Source organism: Varanus komodoensis, unplaced genomic scaffold (assembly GCF_004798865.1).
Source record: "Varanus komodoensis strain SLA01 unplaced genomic scaffold, ASM479886v1 scaffold31, whole genome shotgun sequence".
NCBI classification, from domain to species: Eukaryota; Metazoa; Chordata; class Lepidosauria; order Squamata; family Varanidae; genus Varanus; species Varanus komodoensis.
Genome location: NW_025335780.1, coordinates 6,999,252 through 7,017,652, shown reverse-complemented (window position 1 = coordinate 7,017,652; position 18,401 = coordinate 6,999,252). Strand labels below are relative to the sequence as shown.

Here is an 18,401-nt window from a genome sequence, read left to right as displayed (position 1 = left end):
ACTGGACACGGAACCACTGATTGGTTCAAAATTGAGAAAGGAGTTCGGCAAGGCTGTATACTGTCGCCCTGCCTATTTAATTTATATGCAGAGCACATCATGAGAAAGGCAGGCCTAGATGAATCACCAGTTGGAATTAAGATTGCTGGGAGAAATATCAACAACCTCAGATATGCAGATGATACCACTCTCATGGCAGAAACTGAAGAGGAACTAAAGAGCCTCTTGATGCGGATGAAGGAGGAAAGCGCAAAAGTTGGCTTGAAACTCAACATTAAGAAAAGTAAGATCATGGCATCCGGTCCTCTCACTTCCTGGCAAATAGATAAGGAAGAAATGGAGGTAGTGATAGATTTTATTTTCGTGGGCTCCAAGATCACCACAGATGGGGACTGCAGCCAAGAAATTAAAAGACACTTGCTCCTGGGAGGAAAGCTATGGCAAATCTAGATAGCATACTAAAAAGCAGAGACATCACCCTGCCAACAAAAGTGCGTATAGTCAAGGCAATGGTTTTCCCAGTTGCAATGTATGACTGTGAAAGCGGGACCATAAGGAAGGCTGAGCGCCAAAGGATTGAGGCCTTTGAATTGTGGTGCTGGCGGAGACTCCTGCGAGTCCCTTGGACTGCAAGGCGATCAAACCGGTCAGTCCTAGAGGGGATCAACCCTGACTGCTCTTTAGAAGGCCAGATCCTGACAATGGAACTCAAATACTTTGGCCACCTAATGAGAAGGAAGGACTCCTTGGAGAAGAGTCTAATGTTGGGAACAATAGATGGCAAAAGAAGAAGGGGACGGCAGAGGATGAGGTGGCTGGATGGAGTCACTGAAGCAGTTGGTGTGAGCTTAAGTGGACTCCGGGGGATGGTGGCGGACAGGAAGGCCTGGAGGGATGTTGTCCATGGGGTCACAATGGGTCGGACACAACTTCACGACTCACAACAACAATAGCTTTGACAATGCCACGTACAGGGATAATTCTTTGGTTTTTTTTACTTTGACCAAAGTTTGACATAAGAAAATAAAAGGCTTTTGATCAGGAATACAATAGTGTGAATCTTGGCTGTGGTCTCCAGTGGAATGTCCTGATACGTGATGATGTTTTTTGTAGTTCCAAGCATCAGTCTTTATCGAATATCTTGGCCACAGCCTCTGCTTGAATTGAAGACTGAGCCTAGGAATGCAGAATCTTTCACACTTTCAATTTCTTCACTGTAGACACTGAAGATGTGTTATTCTTCCATGGTCATGATTTTTGTTTTCTTAAGGTTCAGCTGCAGTTCTGCTTCTGCACTTTCTTCTTTCATTCTGATCAGGAGTCATTTCAAGTCATTGCTGCGTTTTGCCAGTAAGATGATACCATCTGCGTATCTAAATCTGTTGATGTATTTTTCACACCAATTTTCATTCCTTCTTCCTCAAATCCTGATCTGTCTTTGATATGTTCCATGTATCGATCAAACATAGATAAAATCCACCCTTGTCTGATGCCTTTGCCTATAGAAAACCACATTGTTTCTCCATATCCTGTCCTAAAAGTAGCTTTTTGTCTACAATGCAGATTATGCGTCAGGGCAAGCACACCCGTTTGTTTCAGAACCATCCAGAGTTTCTCATGATCCACATAGTCAAAGGGTTTGTTGTTGTCTATCAAGCATAGAATGATCTTCTCTTGAAATTCTTTGGTACACTCCCACTGCCAATGTATATTTCTGACATGATCTTGCTTGTTGTTTCCTTTTTGGAATGATGCTTGAACATCTGGCATTTCTCACTCCATATAGGATAAAATTCTTTGTTGAAGCATTTTGATCATCTCTTTTCATTTTGGGGAAATTAGCACAATGTTCCTTTGGCTGCTGTACTAATTTGCATCTCCTTTCTTGTGGATTGGAATGCTGTGGGCCATTGTTTTGTTTTCCATATTGGGTGGCATATTCTTGTTGGGATTTGATCCAATTCATTCTTCCCAGCTTGGAGTAGTTCTATTGGTACCCTCTTTACTGCAGGGGCTTTGTTCCTTCTAAGTGCTCTTAAAGCAGCGTTCACTTTACCTTGCTATACTGCTTGTATAGGGCTCTTCTTCAAAGAACTCTGTCATTTTGATCTCTTCTGTATAGTTCTTCCACATGTTGTTTCCACCTTCTCTTTGTTTTATCTTGATTAGATAGTACATTGTTGGTCTTTCAGCATTTTTAATCTCGGTTGGAATTTCTTTGACTTCTTGGGTCTTCTGGAAGAGGACTCTTGTTTGTTCTCCTTGGTTGTTTTCTCCTGTTTCTTTGCTCTGATCATTGCAGTAGTTTTTTTCACCACTGCATATTTTCTGAAAAATTGCATTCAAGGTTTTGTCCCTATTTCTGTTACCATTTCTACTTCCATTTCCCTCTTGTACTTAGCAAGTGTGAGCATTCTTCCATCTGGGTTTTTTCTTTCTTTTTGCTACAGAAGTTGTCTTTCTGCATTCTTCCCTAATAATGTTTCAGGTTTCAGTCCATAGTTTTTTGGTTCACAGTCAATTGAGTTCGGTAATGCAAATCTGTTTTTATGTGAACTTTAAATTCTCCGGGAATATTATTTAAGTTGTATTTTGGCACACTGTTTCTGTTAATGATCTTTTTCAGCTTTATTCTGATTTTTGACATTAATAGTTCATGGTCACTAGCACAGGCTGCAGTAGCGTTTAGAAATGATCAGACTGCAACAAACATAACAGAGAACTCAGCATAGCTTTGCTCTTGGTGGAAAGTTCTGCCAAATTGCATTTTTCCACCTATCTCAATTTCAGAAAATATATTGCTTGCTAGAATATGGATATGTCAGGGTTCTGGATGCTGCTTTGAGGGCTGCTTGAATGGTGCTCAGTACTTCCTCCTTCTCTAACTGCCAGGATTCCATGATGTTCCTTTAATGGGTAAGCAAGTTTTTCTTCTAAAAACTGGAAGTTTCTACATTGGCACAGAAAAGGTGAGATTTTAAACTGGCTTGCATATGAAGCAGCCAAGTCAAGATTATGCAATGTCTCCACAATTTCCTGCTCATATTTTCCATATATTGGAAGTCCTAAGTATGCTGACGGTTGGCAAATGAGAGTATGTGTCGGCTTACTGTATAACTTTGTTTTCAGTTGGCTCACAACTTTTACTTGGGAGGAAAACCAAGAATGCCTTGAAATCTGGCCGAATGATTGAGTGTCATTTGCTGGGTGAGCATTACTTTCTGGGCAGCACAAATCACTATTATTGGGATCCTGACGTAGGATGTACAGTGTCCATGCTATAAATGGGGGTTGTTTCTCACTATTATGCTCCAGAGTGGATTTACTGACAAGTATAAAGTGTTTTGGCGTCTTCAGCTTTATTTCCTTCAATTTCAGAGGATTATGTCATCAATCCAGTACCCTTGAAAAGAAGCAAGCAAATTAGAAACTAATAACCTATTTCATTTGCATATTTGTGTTTAAATATTATTAAAAACCTATCTGATTGCACACAGATTCCCTGAACTAAACCTCTCTTAGAAACAATGCTATGCACTTATAGATGGCATATGTATGTAATATTTCCATATTTAATCGAGCAGAAGGCAACAGTGAGCCAGTTCCACATAGCTGCTATAGAAGATCGACGGCGCATTTGCCAAGATGGCTCCACAACTTAGATCAGCTGCAAAATAGATATATGGACACTTTTTTTTTTTTGGAGGGGAGCATAATATTTTGCATGCCAACTATATCAAACCCATGTAGTATAATGATTAGAACAAGAGCTCGAAGCATGGAGATGGTGGACAGCGTGGCACACATCGGCTTTGCCATGGTGCCCGCACAGGTCTCTGCTCCCTGATTGCTTAACCTAAGAACAGGATTAATACAGCAACAACTCTTGAACTTGCCACTGATCAGTGGGCATGAGGAGAAAGCAAGGCAAGGAAGAAAAGAAGCAAAAGGGAGAGGGGAGAAAGAATGAGGCTGGGGTGAGGAGGAGGGCCAGATGGCAAGGCAAAGGAGGGAGAGAAGGGTGTGGAGGAAGAGAAGAATCAAGTTTAATGGTCAGGATGGAGGAAAGACGAAAGAGAGAGAGAAGCTCTAGTAGAGGCTAGAAGTGGAGAGAGAGAGAGAGCGCGCACACACACAGAGGGAAGGCGTGTAGGTACTGAAGGACATTGGGCAGGCCAAGAAGCCGCTCTGTCTATTTCCCCCATCTTCCTAGCTGCTTCTCCTCACTCCTTGGCTAGTCTGGCCGCCATGCCAGCCATAATGTGGTGGTCAGCCACTTCCGCCATGGGAGCTATGCTACTGTGGTGCCACAGCTGTGGACAGGTCACTTCTTGCCTTCCCTCTCCACTGACTTAAGCAGAACCTTCATAGCCCGATTCTTTTATTCAAGCTTAAGAGGTTACAAACAGCATAAACCAAAGCAGACTTCTTGAGAGATGGGAGAAGTATCTGCCCCTGGGAAGAGCTGAATCCAAACTGGGACTTTCAGTCCATTCTGGTGGCTCCCACTGCTTGAGGATAGACATTGGACACTTCTTAGCTTCCCCACTCAATTTTGCCTGTCATCTCCTCACCAGGTCCAGGCACTCCCCCTGCATCCTCTCCTACTCTAGCTCTGAAAAGTCTCCCTCCCATTCCAGGGCTGGCTGGTTCCTACCCTCTTTCTGAGAAACTTTACTAGGTCACCTTGAAGCAGCCATGTCCTTGGCCCCATGCCCCTCTGCCTCCTCAGAACTGGGCCAAGCCATCTGAGCAAGAGTAGTTAGCAAGAAACACCCCTCTCTCTACAACCTCAGCACTTTCTCCGTTTCCCAAACGTACCCAACCAAGGTGGAAGACCACCTGGATTCAAGGGTCACTAGTTAGGATCAAAGAGACATGAGATTAAACACACAACTGTGAAATTCATGTTGGTCCCATCACTATTGCTCAGCCTAACCTACCCCATAAGATCGTTGTGAAAATAAATTGGGAGGGGAAGGGCCCCTGTAAACTTCCTTGGATAAAAGATTGAATATAAATACAAGTTGTAAAATAATGCCAAAAATATGGAGTACATGGATGCACACACACACAACTATGTACTTCAGATAAGTTATCAACATTTGCTGTAACTCGACAAAAATCAGCAGTACATCTATGTATGCTGTTATTGGCTGGACATACAAAAAGCTTACATGTAAAATAGCCGTCCCAATCAAGCAGGGTTGATCACCGAAAGGATTGCCTAGGCTGAGCACTGCAGAGTAGCAATAGTCCTGGTGCTACTCTTCACTCGGCCATGAAGCTCACTGGGTGCCTTCAGACCAGTCATAGATACCAGCCTGACCTATCCCATGGGACTGTCGTTGTGAGGCTAAAAGAAAGACGTGGAGAAACTTGTAACTTGTAACCTTCCTTGAGTTCCTTGCAAGATGAAGAGAGGTGGGAAAGATACGCAGTGCAGCAGTAGCAACAACAAAATTAAAACGACCTCCAGCATCTTGGGTATAGGAGGATTTGTGGGTGCCACCTCATTGGGGTGCATACTATGGAACACAGGACTCAGTCCTGTGGGAGGAGGAGGAAAAGGAAACTGTAGGGTTGCCAGAGTGGCCGGCAAGATGTGGCCAAGTTTGCCAGGCCCCTGAGAAGTGGCCACACACTAGGAATGGGCAGCCGAAGGAATGGCAAGGGTGTTAAGCACTCGCTGGCAGGCAGAACTGGGCCAGATAGAAGCAGCCAGAGGGTTTGCTTATCGACCACCTGGGCTCGGCACCTAAATTCACCCACTGTTTGGGGCGGCCATGTTTCTTGACCCCCTCAGTGAGTCCATGTTAGATGCACGCTTGGCTGATTAGGCTGCCTTTGGGTTGATGGGTCACCAGTTTTACAAGCCTGTATCCTGTCTTCTTTTTATTATGGATCCTAAGAGTTTTTCATCACCATTTTTTGTAAGAGGTATGTATTCTTTCTAGCAAGTCCCAACTTTTATCTTAGTAAAGTATATAAATCTTTTATTGTAAATCTATTACTTTTTAATGAAGTGATGCATTTCCCCAGCATAGATTTAATCTTCTCCATAATTCCTTATTTCTGTTCTAGCAGTAGAGTGAATTCAGGGCTCATTTTTAAAAGCTTAGGTTGATTTCCATGGACAGTTTTACAATTTATCCCAGTAAGTATTAAATTCCCGTTGAATTTTCTAGACGCATATATTTGGATGTTGGAGTGATGTTTACAGCTGTAAAAGAATCCTAATACATCATTATGGAGAATCATTAATTGTAACTGTCTTTTTCTCACATAATTTAAACTGTGTGCTATATTATTGATTATTTAAGTTATTCTGTCAGGAAGTGGTGTTATTTAAAAGGATGTTTGGCAAAGGGAATACCTGCATATTTTACATTTGAAATTCCTGGAAGCATTATGCACACTTTAGAGAAAAGGAGAGAGAACATTTACTTACATTTGATCAACTGATATATTGTAAAATAAAAATAGTGCTTGTAATGGAAGTTTATTCTAATTTGAAAAGTGACATGATTGCTTTACAAAGGAGTGATATGACAGCAGAGCTGAGGCAGTTCTTCAAACAGAAACATAAATAAAGCTGATAAGCTTCAGTGGTTCTCCAGAGGTGATAGAGAAGGAATAGCTGCACCGGCTGTACATCTGTTTTACATACCAAGCAGAGGAGAGGGTTGGAAAGAAACATGTGCACAGCCTAGGAAACCTCTCCCATCTTTTTGAGCGGTAGTCCACTGCACTTTCACAAAGCTGTGTACCAACAAACGGCAAACAGCCATATTAATGACCATCCAATTCTTGATTTCCCTTAAAGGTTGCACACATTTTGCATGGCCAGCACAAAAATTTTGCAAGTCCTAGATAAGAGAAATTTGTGCAAAGGCCTTTTGTCAATATACAGGTGCAAACATACAGAGAGCATGCTGTCTGGAGCAGCATAATTGCATAGTTACCTGGACAAACCAGTGTGGTGTGGTAGTTACTGTGCTGGACCGGGGACCCAGGTTTTCCAGGTTCTAGTCCCCGCTTGGCCATGAAGTTTTGATGCTGTCTAATCTGTCTGAACTGTCTAAACTGTCAATCCCAGCATCGCCATATGGGGTGTAAACACACCTGCCTGAAACCCGGGAGAGCTGCTGCCAGCCCGTGTTGGCAGCACTGCTCTAGATGGAACAGTGGTTTGACACAGTATAAGGTTTCTAGACTTACTGAATATATAACCTTGTGGTTAAAAGTCTGTGGTTTTCTTCATACCTAATCATGATATTTTCCCTCTCAAGGATGGGACTGATAATTGATTCAAAAGATAATAACCACTGGAACAGCATTAAATGTTATCCTCAGCTCTGTAAGCCTGACCATTTCCAACTATGTGATGTCTGCTCAGAACACACACGCAACACAATATTCTTAGCGAATTCCAGCATTTTGAAGCATTTAAATCTATTCAGAGGATATGAAGGGAACCAGAGTGGGAAAGAACCAGCGTCTGCCTGTGTGGAACATGCCCTTCTCAAAGGCAGATCGAAACAGGCATTTTTCAGGTGGTGGGCCCTGCATTTGCTTGCTTACAACTCACTGCAGGTGTATGAAATATGAGTTCATCTGTTGAGGTGGTGGAGGGAGAGTGTGCCTTGACCTTGAAGGGAGGAGTTCTTGGTTCTGCCAAACATAATGCAAAATCAGTAGAACTGTTATGACTAGTAACTATCGTGAAGTCTGTAGGATGTCTGCGCTGACATTGTCAGAGATGTAAAAGTCAAGCTAAAATGTCAGCCGAGCTATTTGTGACTCACTTTAACATGTGTAGGGAGCAGTGCTGGCTGTATTATGTAATCACGGCATGTTCATAGCAATGAGAATTCCTAGAATAGTGATGTAGGATTACTCCTTTTGACTTGATAGCTCAGACTGTGGTCACGCAAATAAATATACTGTTTTCCCTTTCCTGGAGGAATAGTCCTGCTGTTTTGCACCCATATTTCACACTGGTTCTCAGCAATATCTCATCAGGAATTCTCTGTTTCTCCTTCTTGGTCATGTGGATTTGGTCACCACATTGGCCAGTTGACCCCCATAAAAAATAATGATATCTGGAACAGCTTTGGGGACATCTAATGAGTAGACAACTCAGTGCTCTCCAGGTGAAACTTCAACGATACCTGGCTGTTGGATCATAGAGCCTGGAGCTGATGGGAGTTGTGGTCCAAAACAAATGAAGGGTACAGGGTGCCCACCCCTGTCATAAGGCATAGGAGCTGCCTCCAAGTGTGGGTTACCAGGTTAACCAAGGCAGTTTCGGTAGCAAACTTGAATGGATTGAGCCGGATTGGATGGATTTGTACATGGTCCATAGATTTGCAATGCTCCCTGTAGTCCAAACAGGCTAAGCGTTAGCACACACAGTTCTTTTTGGCCATTATTCAGTGGATCTTAAAAGGCTGCAAGTTATTGCAGGTGGGAGAAGGAAGGAAGGAACAAAGTGACTCTCCATTGCCTAAACATCCAAGTTGAACAAAATACACCCTGACTGCCACCAGCTTTTATTTTAGATAAAGTCATGGCTTCTCCATAGAAACAGGTAGTCCTATAGAGAAACAATTGAAGATGTCTGAACCAGCTTCAAGTATTGTTCTCTTCTTAAAGTTACAGAATGTGGGAAGTCACAAGAGGGCTATTTGGATAGTTGACTTGCTTGTTCTTTTGCCAAGGAACCTGGCCGGCAAGCATATACTGGGCCATCCTTCTTTTATGCTGACAGTAACCTGTGAAGTTAGATGACACTTTGTTCAGGGGTACCTCTCGTTAATCTCTGAAGTACAAGTCTGGTATCCTGTACTATACCATAGTACCACTGTGCAGCAGCCTACTGATAGATGGGACAAGCTCAACCTGAGCTGGGGTTTGTAGGAAAAAATGGATCGTGGTGAGGGCGATGGTGCTCTCTGAAGAGTCACTGAGGTCACACTAACCATGGTGGCCAGACCCCTCAGTTTCCCAGATGCCATCTCTGCAGCTCAGAATACAGTGCTTTTTGATGCAAGCCATGACCAGCAAAGAAGAGCATCTCCAAATTCAGGGAAGGGTGCATGAATGACTTCTACTGCAGGCCATCGCAGGCAATCAGTCCAGGGTTTTAGCAAAAGGCCTAAGCGAACCCAGATGCAGAGAAGTTTGAAATATTTGGTGCAACCTTTGCGTCACATGGGTTCAAGCTGCCCTCCCAAGCAAGGCAGTCTCTCCAGCACTTCTTTTTATTTATGTATTTATTTATTTATTAAAACATTTCTATGCCGCCCCTTGCCGAAGCCTCGGGGTGGCTCACAACATCTTGTAAATGTCTTTATTCCACATAGAAGACTCTAAACATTCCCAAGCCTCTGACCATACACAAAGAGAAGTTGAACCCTCTCTGCCCCCCTTAACCAAAACCTTTGGGGCCTGTCTCTGGAAGGAGGGGCGCTGTGGAACCAGCGTGCCTGTGTTCTGCACTCTGAGGCCCTAACTGGGCCAGCCTGCGGCCGTGACCACGGGCCCTCGGGTCCATGTCTCCAGGAGGCTGGTGTTCTCCCCATTTCCAAATCGCCTCCCTCCCGTCCTTCCTCTGCTTCATTCCCACTGGCAGGAGGGAGAGTGGGCCCCACGGGTGTCCTGCAGCCACTTTCCTCCAGAGCAGGTTCAGACTGGTACCGAGAGAACGAGTCTGCAGGTGCAGGCTCATCTGTTACAGCAACAGTTCCGCTATCGGAGTGCGAGCGCTGGGCCTCGTCTGCTTCAGCCATCGTCCTTGGATTCTGAGCTATCAGTCCCACCAAAACAGGCTGCTCCTCATGTGCGCCTGGACATCTTGTCAGAGAGCATGTGCACGACATCAGGCACAGCACACCCAAGAGCCAAAGAAGGAGCACGAGAAAGCCCAGACTCACCCACTGAGATTGCGGTAGCCGTCGCTTCCACTTTCATGTCACAGGCCCAGGCACAGAAAAGGTGAGAGTTGGAATCAGCCCAAGCCACTTGGCAGCTCTTGACTAATAACAATGAAGAGACTCTGTGCAAAGCAGTGGTGGCCCTCTGAGTTTACTTCGTGGCTCGCCCCTCACTGCCACCGCCTGCAGGCTCCCACTTGTGGCTCTCAAATGTCTGGCTTTTCCACACGTGGCTCTGCCATTGAGCAAGTCTGGGCACACCTGGCCTGTAGCAAACAAGAGTTCAAGTGCTATGAAAAGCACTGAAGTACTTCCATGGCAAGTTTTAACCATCTGGAGTTCAAGAGACAAAAGCCCAGACTGGTTGGAAGGTAGGGCTGCAAAGATCAGGGCAGTATCTGGCTCTCTTATGCTTACCAGACTTTCTCGTGCTCGGCCCTGGCCAAGCTGGGCTGAGCTGAGATCAGCTTCATGAACACTTAGGAACGCTGGTGGGTTCTTTGCGCAAAAGATGCACATTATGCAATTCTTTGTGAAAAAAAATACGTGGACCCCACAAGTCACATGTGCAGAAGCATCAACATGCTTGAACATGCTTCCTCCTAGACACCCATGCAAATACTCGGTGTGAGAAGGACGGAGGGAAGAGAGAAAGCTACCTGGAGTCTGTGGAGCCAAGTGGAAGAAATCTAACTAATTCCCAGCCCCAAACCAAATTGTTCACAAATTCCTAATGGAGAGCTCACCAAAGAGTGCCCTACAAGGCTCCAATGGTGGCAGGTTGCAAACTGTGAATTTTTCAGGCAGTGAAGACGAGAATGTTACTAGTCAAGGGTCTTGACCTAGAGTTTGACTTAAAAGTGAAGGTGTGGCAGTGGTAGTCTTCCTCTTGAACCAAGAGATGTTATCTCCATCTCCTTCTTCTGAGTCATTGTTTCAACCTGTGTGGCACCTCAAAACTCTCCCCCTGCCTGCCTTCTCTCAGATTCTCACAGAGAAGCTGCCAACTTTCTTCCTGCCAGAATCAAATCTAGAAGCTCCATCTGAGTAACTCGGTCCCCGTCTGCCTTTTTCTGAAAACACTGACCAAGGAAAGCTCAGGTGGATCTTGACTTTCCCCAGGCTGAATAGGTCCAAACCCCAATACGACACTCCTAACTGGAAACGATGAACTACCGATCCCACTGCAGCTCTGGGGCTGGGCCCCAACAACATGTGGGAATGTCCCCCTGCCAGTAAAGCAGACATACTTCCAAGATGGACATGCAGAGAGTCACTGGAAGAGATGTTTTGGGCTTCTCTTGGGCTGAAGTACCAGGTGCACCTGCTACAAAAGTATTTCTCTGCTCTCCATGCAACCATTTCCTGGGCGGTCTCCTCCGTTAATCAGCACTGCTTCCAAAAAAGTGTGCATGCTGCCTGGCCACCCAATTTTATCCGTGTGTTTTTCCTGCAGTTTGAATGTTCTTGTGGCATTTGGTGGAGATGAAAAGAAATGACTCATCATTTCAAATAGGCACTCTGCTCCTTAGAACTGACAAACACTGAGTCATCACTTTTCTGTCCTCCTGGTTAAGCATTTACTGCTTCGCTAACTTTCCCAAAATGACGTTAGGCAAACGAGATTAATCATTGCTGGATTGAAACAAAAATGGTCAATATAAAGATTAAGGTGGAGGAAGGGATGCTGATGTATTTACAGAAAGGGGCAATGGCTGAAATGCTGTTAGGGTGTTTAGTTTTGTTTTAATTTGCAGTTTATAGCATCTTACATTATATTTCAGAAGAGGGAATTGTACCCTGTAAATCTCGAGGGGAGCACGCAGTATGTTTATCTGCCATTACACTTCATTAGTTATATTCTGTGTGAGTAAAATCAACAGTCGTGAAGGTAGTTCAGAGATTCAGCTGCTTGTAATTTCACTGCAGGCTTCCATAGATTATTGCTTTCTGTGTGCTCAGTGTTTTAAGTGTGCAATCCCAAGGTGCTTTCTTGGAAGTAACTTTGCTTGAAATACTCAAAGAAAGGCTTTGCCATTTGCATATGACTAGTCCTATATCTGGTCAGTTACTTTCCAAAGAAAACTATATTATTTATCATCGAATTTTTAACCCTACAAAATATCCGAGGCAACTTACTGTAGAAATCGAAATAAATGACCAATCCTAAGCAATGGCAACAACATGATGCTAGAATAATGACGACAAAATGAGTAGTCAAAATACCAAAAATGGAAATCTGAAAGGCAAGAAGAGCATAACATATTGAGGGTACACTCAGTAAAAGCTTGCGGAAATAGATGTGGTGCCACTGCAGTGCTGGGGCGGGGAAGGCTTTCTTTGGGAGGGTGTTCCAAGAGCTGAAAAAATTGGTCTTTTCTGCTGTTCTGCTTCTGAAAGTAGGAGAACCCACAGCAGAAGAATAAAGCTGTAAGAGACAGGAAGAAGTGCTTTTTGAGATGTTTGGTCACAGAACATTTAGGGCAGTCAAGGCTAAACCCAGTATCCTCAATTGATTCTGGACATAACTTTTCAGCCAGTAAAGCTAATGCAAGATCAGCATGGTACGGACGGACGGTAGAATCAGCCATGCTCGTGTTCATTGAGAATCTCCAAACATCACATTTAGGTTTGAGTGGCCTTGCTCCTGTTTTCCATTGTGATCTGCCCCCCACCCCCTCAGACTGGGAAAATGACACATTTCATTATGTGTGTTCTGAGACTGCCGTCCAGTGCCCTGCTCTTCCCCATTGAGTAAAGTGTGAACATATGTACTTCATATTTAAAGTGTATGTTGACTAGAGCACACGTTGTACGAACATGGAGGCAAGCTTTCTCTGAAACCGCACTCCCGATTCTTATTTGGCCTTGAGAATCGGGCAAATGTGAATTACAAATGAATCCAAATAAAATGGGCCTATATTGTAGTTCCAGTGCTATGATCTGATTGACTGGCTCAAGTCACAACTCTGGCAGTCATGATCTGAAGCAGCTGAAACTTCCTTCCTGCCCCCAAGGTTACTCCATGTTTACTATTGGTTTCACCTTTTCCCCTTCTCCAAGGGATTCAGGGCAGTATGCAGCCCACCTCCATTTTCTCCTTGTAATAATCCTGTGAAGTAGGTTAGGCTGTGAGAAAGAACACTTGGCTGGTCCGTCACTTCTTGGTGAAGTGGAAAATTGAACTTTCCTGTCTTTGGTTACAGTGGAGTTTAGAGCCACTCTGCCTTACTGGCTTTCAGTCTGTGTATTAACAACTGGATTAGGCCTGCCCTTGAAACATCACCTAAGTGATGTTTTGAAGTCCATCCTCAGGCAATACATCTGGTGGACTTGAAGGAGGGCACAAGAATGCAAGTCAGACTTACTACATTTTTGGGTTGGTGGACAGGTTTCCCACACATCCATAAATTGCTATTGACTAGACAACATAAAAAGTGACACTGAAAATAAATTTAGGAATTTCTTTTCAGACTGAGCATCCGAGGAATTCTGAGGTCAGCCAAAAGCACTTCAATTCAAGCTATACCTTTTCGGGGAGATGGACTCATCAAATATAATATGCACATTTGAATTGCATTATTTTGACCTATAAACAGCATTTTCTGACTTAGAAATATCTGCCATATAAGATATGTCTGATATATCTGCCAGATTTCTGATCTAGGCATACACCTGTGAACCTCTAGAACTCTGTATTCCATGAGACTGTTTTTGACGCTTTGGCAAACTGTGCCAGAGACACCTTTGGGCATCTGGTGCTTTCTAATCCTGAGCTGAAAATTACTTTCTCTGCATGTGATTGGATTGTTCTGCTAAGAAGTCTGCACCTATTGGAATTGTTGATTATGTGCCATTTTCCTTACCACTTTACTCGCATGCCATTGTTAGGAGAGCTTCCCTTTCTGAAGCATATTCAGGCACATATATCAACGTGTTCTTGGAGAAGGACATTTGGTCCACAGTTGTCCATGATGTGGTAAAAGCCGGTAGAAGTTACTGCAGTTTGGAGATGCCTTTTGACAAATTCGCAGAAAAGGACCTAATATAGAATGCACACAGCCTGGATTATTACTTGAGTCTGATCACAAATGTTTTTACAAGTTTATTTCTAGGCTCAATTCTAGTGTTCATCTTGACCTTCAAAGCCTGCAGTGATGGAACTCAGGTATTCAAATGAGTGTTGGCCAGTTGCTGTCTTCCTTAGAGATTCTTTGCTGAATGTCCTTGTCTGTGAAAGTTGGAGGGTAGTCACCAGAAAGAGAACCTTTTCTGTGGCGGTACCCAATTTATGGAAGTTTTTCCATATACATTTTTGCATGGCATCTTCCTTGCTATTTTTAAGAATTAGGCAAAGTCTTTCTGATCTTTTGAGGTGCCTTTAATTGCTTTTTGATCTAATTTAATATATTTTTCTGTTTTTTTTTATTGTATGTGCTGACCCTACTATTTTATCTGCTACTTTTATTTTCAATGTCAGAATTCAGACATGATGACGGACACCAAGCCGTTGGGTGTGGGTTGCATCAAACCATGGGCTGTTGTTGAAACATGGGTTATCATGCTGTCTGAACCTAGCTGGAGGACCAGGGATGGAAATGTGATCGACCATTGGTTGGTTGGATCGTTGGATTACAGTTGGCTGCTCTGTGAGCGAAGGGCCTACTGCCATTAGTTATTTACAGGGTAGCTTAGTGTGACGTGTGAACGCATCAGTGGTGCTGCTCATTTAGTCTGTATTTCATTGTGTGCCTGTGTTTCATTTTGTAAACTGTCCTGGCATAAGGAAGGGTGTAAATGCTATAAATCAATCGACATCCAAGGGCTTGCATACATGTCAGGATGCAGACGTAAACTCTGGCTTGGCTTTCTCATGACACCCGTGTGCGCATCATCCAGTGCCAACCACAAGGCATCTCCAGTACGCCTTCCCCCTTGCTGAAACTACCGCCCACCACCACTGATACACCTGCGACAGCTCTCATCCTCTGACCTGTCATTGCCACCATCTGCTTGCTTGACCGGCAGAGAAGCAAGTGAGCCTCTGCATGTGATCTCTCAGCAGGTACCTGACCAAGCCTAGCGGTGGCATCAATCCAGACATCGTGTAGTCCCATCGGTGAGGGTGCTCAAGGATAGGCTGGACATGCACACGGTAGGCATGTCATGAGAGGAGATGGCTGGACTTGCAGGTCATATTAGATGGCCCAGGGGGCCCCTCTCTGACTCTCTTTGTTTCTGTCTAGTGTGGATGGCAGCATAACTACATATATTTGTGCCTGCATGGACCCTCTTGGCTACACAGGCAACTCACTTGTTTCTGCAGTGCAGAGGTTAGCCGGACCCATTTGCCTGTGCATGAGCCAAGTTCACTGAAATGGCTTTGAGGCTCCAACATATGTGAGAGGCTCACATTTTGAACCAGCTTTGGTACTTGGTGTGAGCAGAAAAGCTACGCCTAAAATCCCATTCATGTCAGTGGGCTTATTCAAAATAGGATGGATATTAGATACAACACAAAACTTACTGCAGTGTTGCAAGGCTACTTCTTCCAAGCAGCTTCTTTTTCAACATCTTCCGCTCACTGTCTTTGGCAAAGCATGCAGCTTGCAAAACCTCTCTCCATATATCACAATGCTTTGCATTTTTGACAGCGAAAAAAATATATTTTTTCCGTACATTGGGCAGAATCCATGTGTTTGTCATCGGGATCCATATTGACAGCCCTCTGAAAAGAAATCGGGTAGGCACCCTCATTCCTGGGAGTTATGAATCACAGTTTGAGTTTAGTTATTTCTTTGGTGAGGCTAATCAGGGAAGGGTTGCTATTAATAATAATGTCTAGCATCACTCGTAACCTTTCAGGCAAGAGCCTTATTGAACTTAACATGAACTTAAAGATTCCGTTCCAAGAAGAACCAGAGGAAGGGCTATTGTCAGATTGATGTACAAGCTATACAGCAAGCCTTGCGTTCATTCCATAAGATGTATTCCATGTCTTTGAAAGGCTATATGCAGTGGATAACTGGTTTTGTCTCACAGTGACAAATGTGTCCCTCTGTGCCCATTATTCTGTTCTTCAGGAATGAACTGAAGATGTACTTTCAAATGTCATACTTTGAGTGTTTCATCAATATTTGCCTGATTAACAGTATTATGGTTCTATGGAAGAGGAAGAGGAAGAAGAAGTAGCTCTCTAAAGTCAAACTTGCACAAAAAACAAATGTGTGTAGCTGGATTTCAAGATATTCTTTAAACTTCAACCAAATAAAAACATTTCAATATATATTTAGTTAAAATACAGATAGTTGATCAATTAAATTCAATTAAAACTTATTTATTCATTTATATTCTGGAACTATAGCATTCAAAATGGATTCAGTGTAGACATAGGTATAACGACATTACAGAACTAAATAGAATTAAAATAAGTTTGCATGTTACTAAAGCTTCATTCTATGAACCTTTTTGAGAGCTTGGCAGAAGTGTGACGTAAATTAATTCAATAAAACAACCATCTAACATTCATTGTTAAATGGGAAAGTTGTCTCTATTACTGTAACTAACAGAATAGCAGTAGCTTCAATACACAATTGGAGGTGCCATTCCACTAATTAAAAGTTGTCCTCAGTTGCTAAAATTCCCTTCATTGATTAATCAACTAACGATATGACTGATTCCTCTGCATATGAAACCATACAAACTTGTGTGGTTTTGTTAACACATTATGGGCTTATTTGCACAGCCAAATTGGATATTCTGCAGGTGGTTGGAGAGAAGAAGAGGAGATAGGTTTGCTTCAAGAAGCATCCCAGTAAAACAGCTGCCGAAGCACATGAACAAAGCAACGGAAGTGCTTCCCAACACAAAGTTCTCATGGGCTCGTTTTGTGTTTGTTTGCAATCACATCCATTTGCTTGGAGGCTGATCAGTGCTCGTTTGTTTTCCTGGTTGGTGTTTCTGTGCGGAACAATTCTCCCTCCTTTTCTTTGTCCTCATTACCCTCACCTTCATTTGCCCCGATCTGCCATTTAATCAGATTCACTCTAATAACCCGCACAGCATTGTGGAAGATGCGTGTAACATCTTGGGTGCCTGAAAAGAAAATATGGTGATTCACCACAGTCAATCAGATGAAATGGAAGCACGGCCGAATAGAAAGAGATACACTTGAATGAAGAAAAGGACACTGAACAGCACTGAAATATTGTGGATTTTTAGGACAACTTGTAAATTGTAGTGCATCCAGATTTATAAAAGTATGTAGACAGAGTATATTTGAAATGTATACTAAACAACTATTTGTCACTTATACAACTTGCTATATACATGGTATAGCGGATGCAAACCTAGCAAGTTTATAAATTCATAATTTTCAGCTGAAGCAATCGTATCAGTTGCCTTTAAATGTAGGTATTCTAGGTCAGATGCACAGTTTTTGGGAGCATGTCCCTCACCTTTGCACTTTCTAGTAGATCAAGGTGAATGTTTTCTAAAAGGCATCCCTTCATTGAACTAGGATGGCTATGCAATAAAGAGAGAGTTGTTAACAAGTGGCTTCTATCAAAGTAGGGATCTCTCTGATTGGAGGAATTAGCTCTTGCACATGTTATTAGTTGATTCCAAACATAATTCCCCTCCTCCCTTCCCTTCCAAAAGGGACTGGCTGCACCCTCTGGAAGGTTTGTGCTGCTTGTCCATCAGATGCAGGACTGCTGGACATTACTTAATTGGCTTGCCAGTTTGACTTGATGACAGACCACTGGGCTGATGAATTCACACCTCTGCTTGGCTGTCTCTCCTTGTTCTACAATAATTCCCACCTGCTTCAACCTTGAACCAGAGGTAGTTCATTTTGCACCAGCTGCTTAACTAATCTTTCTTGTTAACCTTACCATTTCTAAGGGCACTCCAATACATCCTCCTCTTCTTCTAGCTCACCTTCAAAGGCTGAGCATTCTAGCTTTTGAAGCATTTTAAGGGAAGTGGGCCCAGTTCTTTCATAATTTAAGTTTCTCTTCTGAAGATGCACAGCTTATATAGACCTAGTTTACACATCACAACAACTCAGTTATTTGTTTGCTTTAAACCCTGGATATTTATAAATAAAATAGGAGCAAGTGATCATGCTGTTTTGTATTTCTCTCCCAGCAAATGGTGATTTCTCCTGGAAAATAGCAAGTCAGTAAGCCTATGGAAAGCTATACCACCCAGCTGAAGAGCAGTTTGCTTTCTCAGCCTTGCCTCACCATTTTCCTTTCAAAATAATCATATTATATCTCATTGGGTCATAAAGAGTGTGATTTATTGAAGCCAATTCATGAGACACTAAATCATTTTGGCAAAACAGCTGCATTTCACAGCTTTTGGTTTTATCCCATTAAAATTTCAAGTCTATAATATGCAATTATGTGTATACTCAAAGTAAAGATATTATTCTCTGTGTAAAAAAAGGAAAGTATA

General features: G+C 43.0%; 1 protein-coding gene across 6 annotated transcripts in view; it reads left to right on the top strand.

The window, feature by feature from the left end:
• The window catches only part of KLF12 (Kruppel like factor 12), a 225,014-nt gene that overhangs the window by 104,635 nt on the left and 101,978 nt on the right, over nt 1–18,401 (top strand). The gene's annotated exons all lie outside the window — the stretch shown is intronic.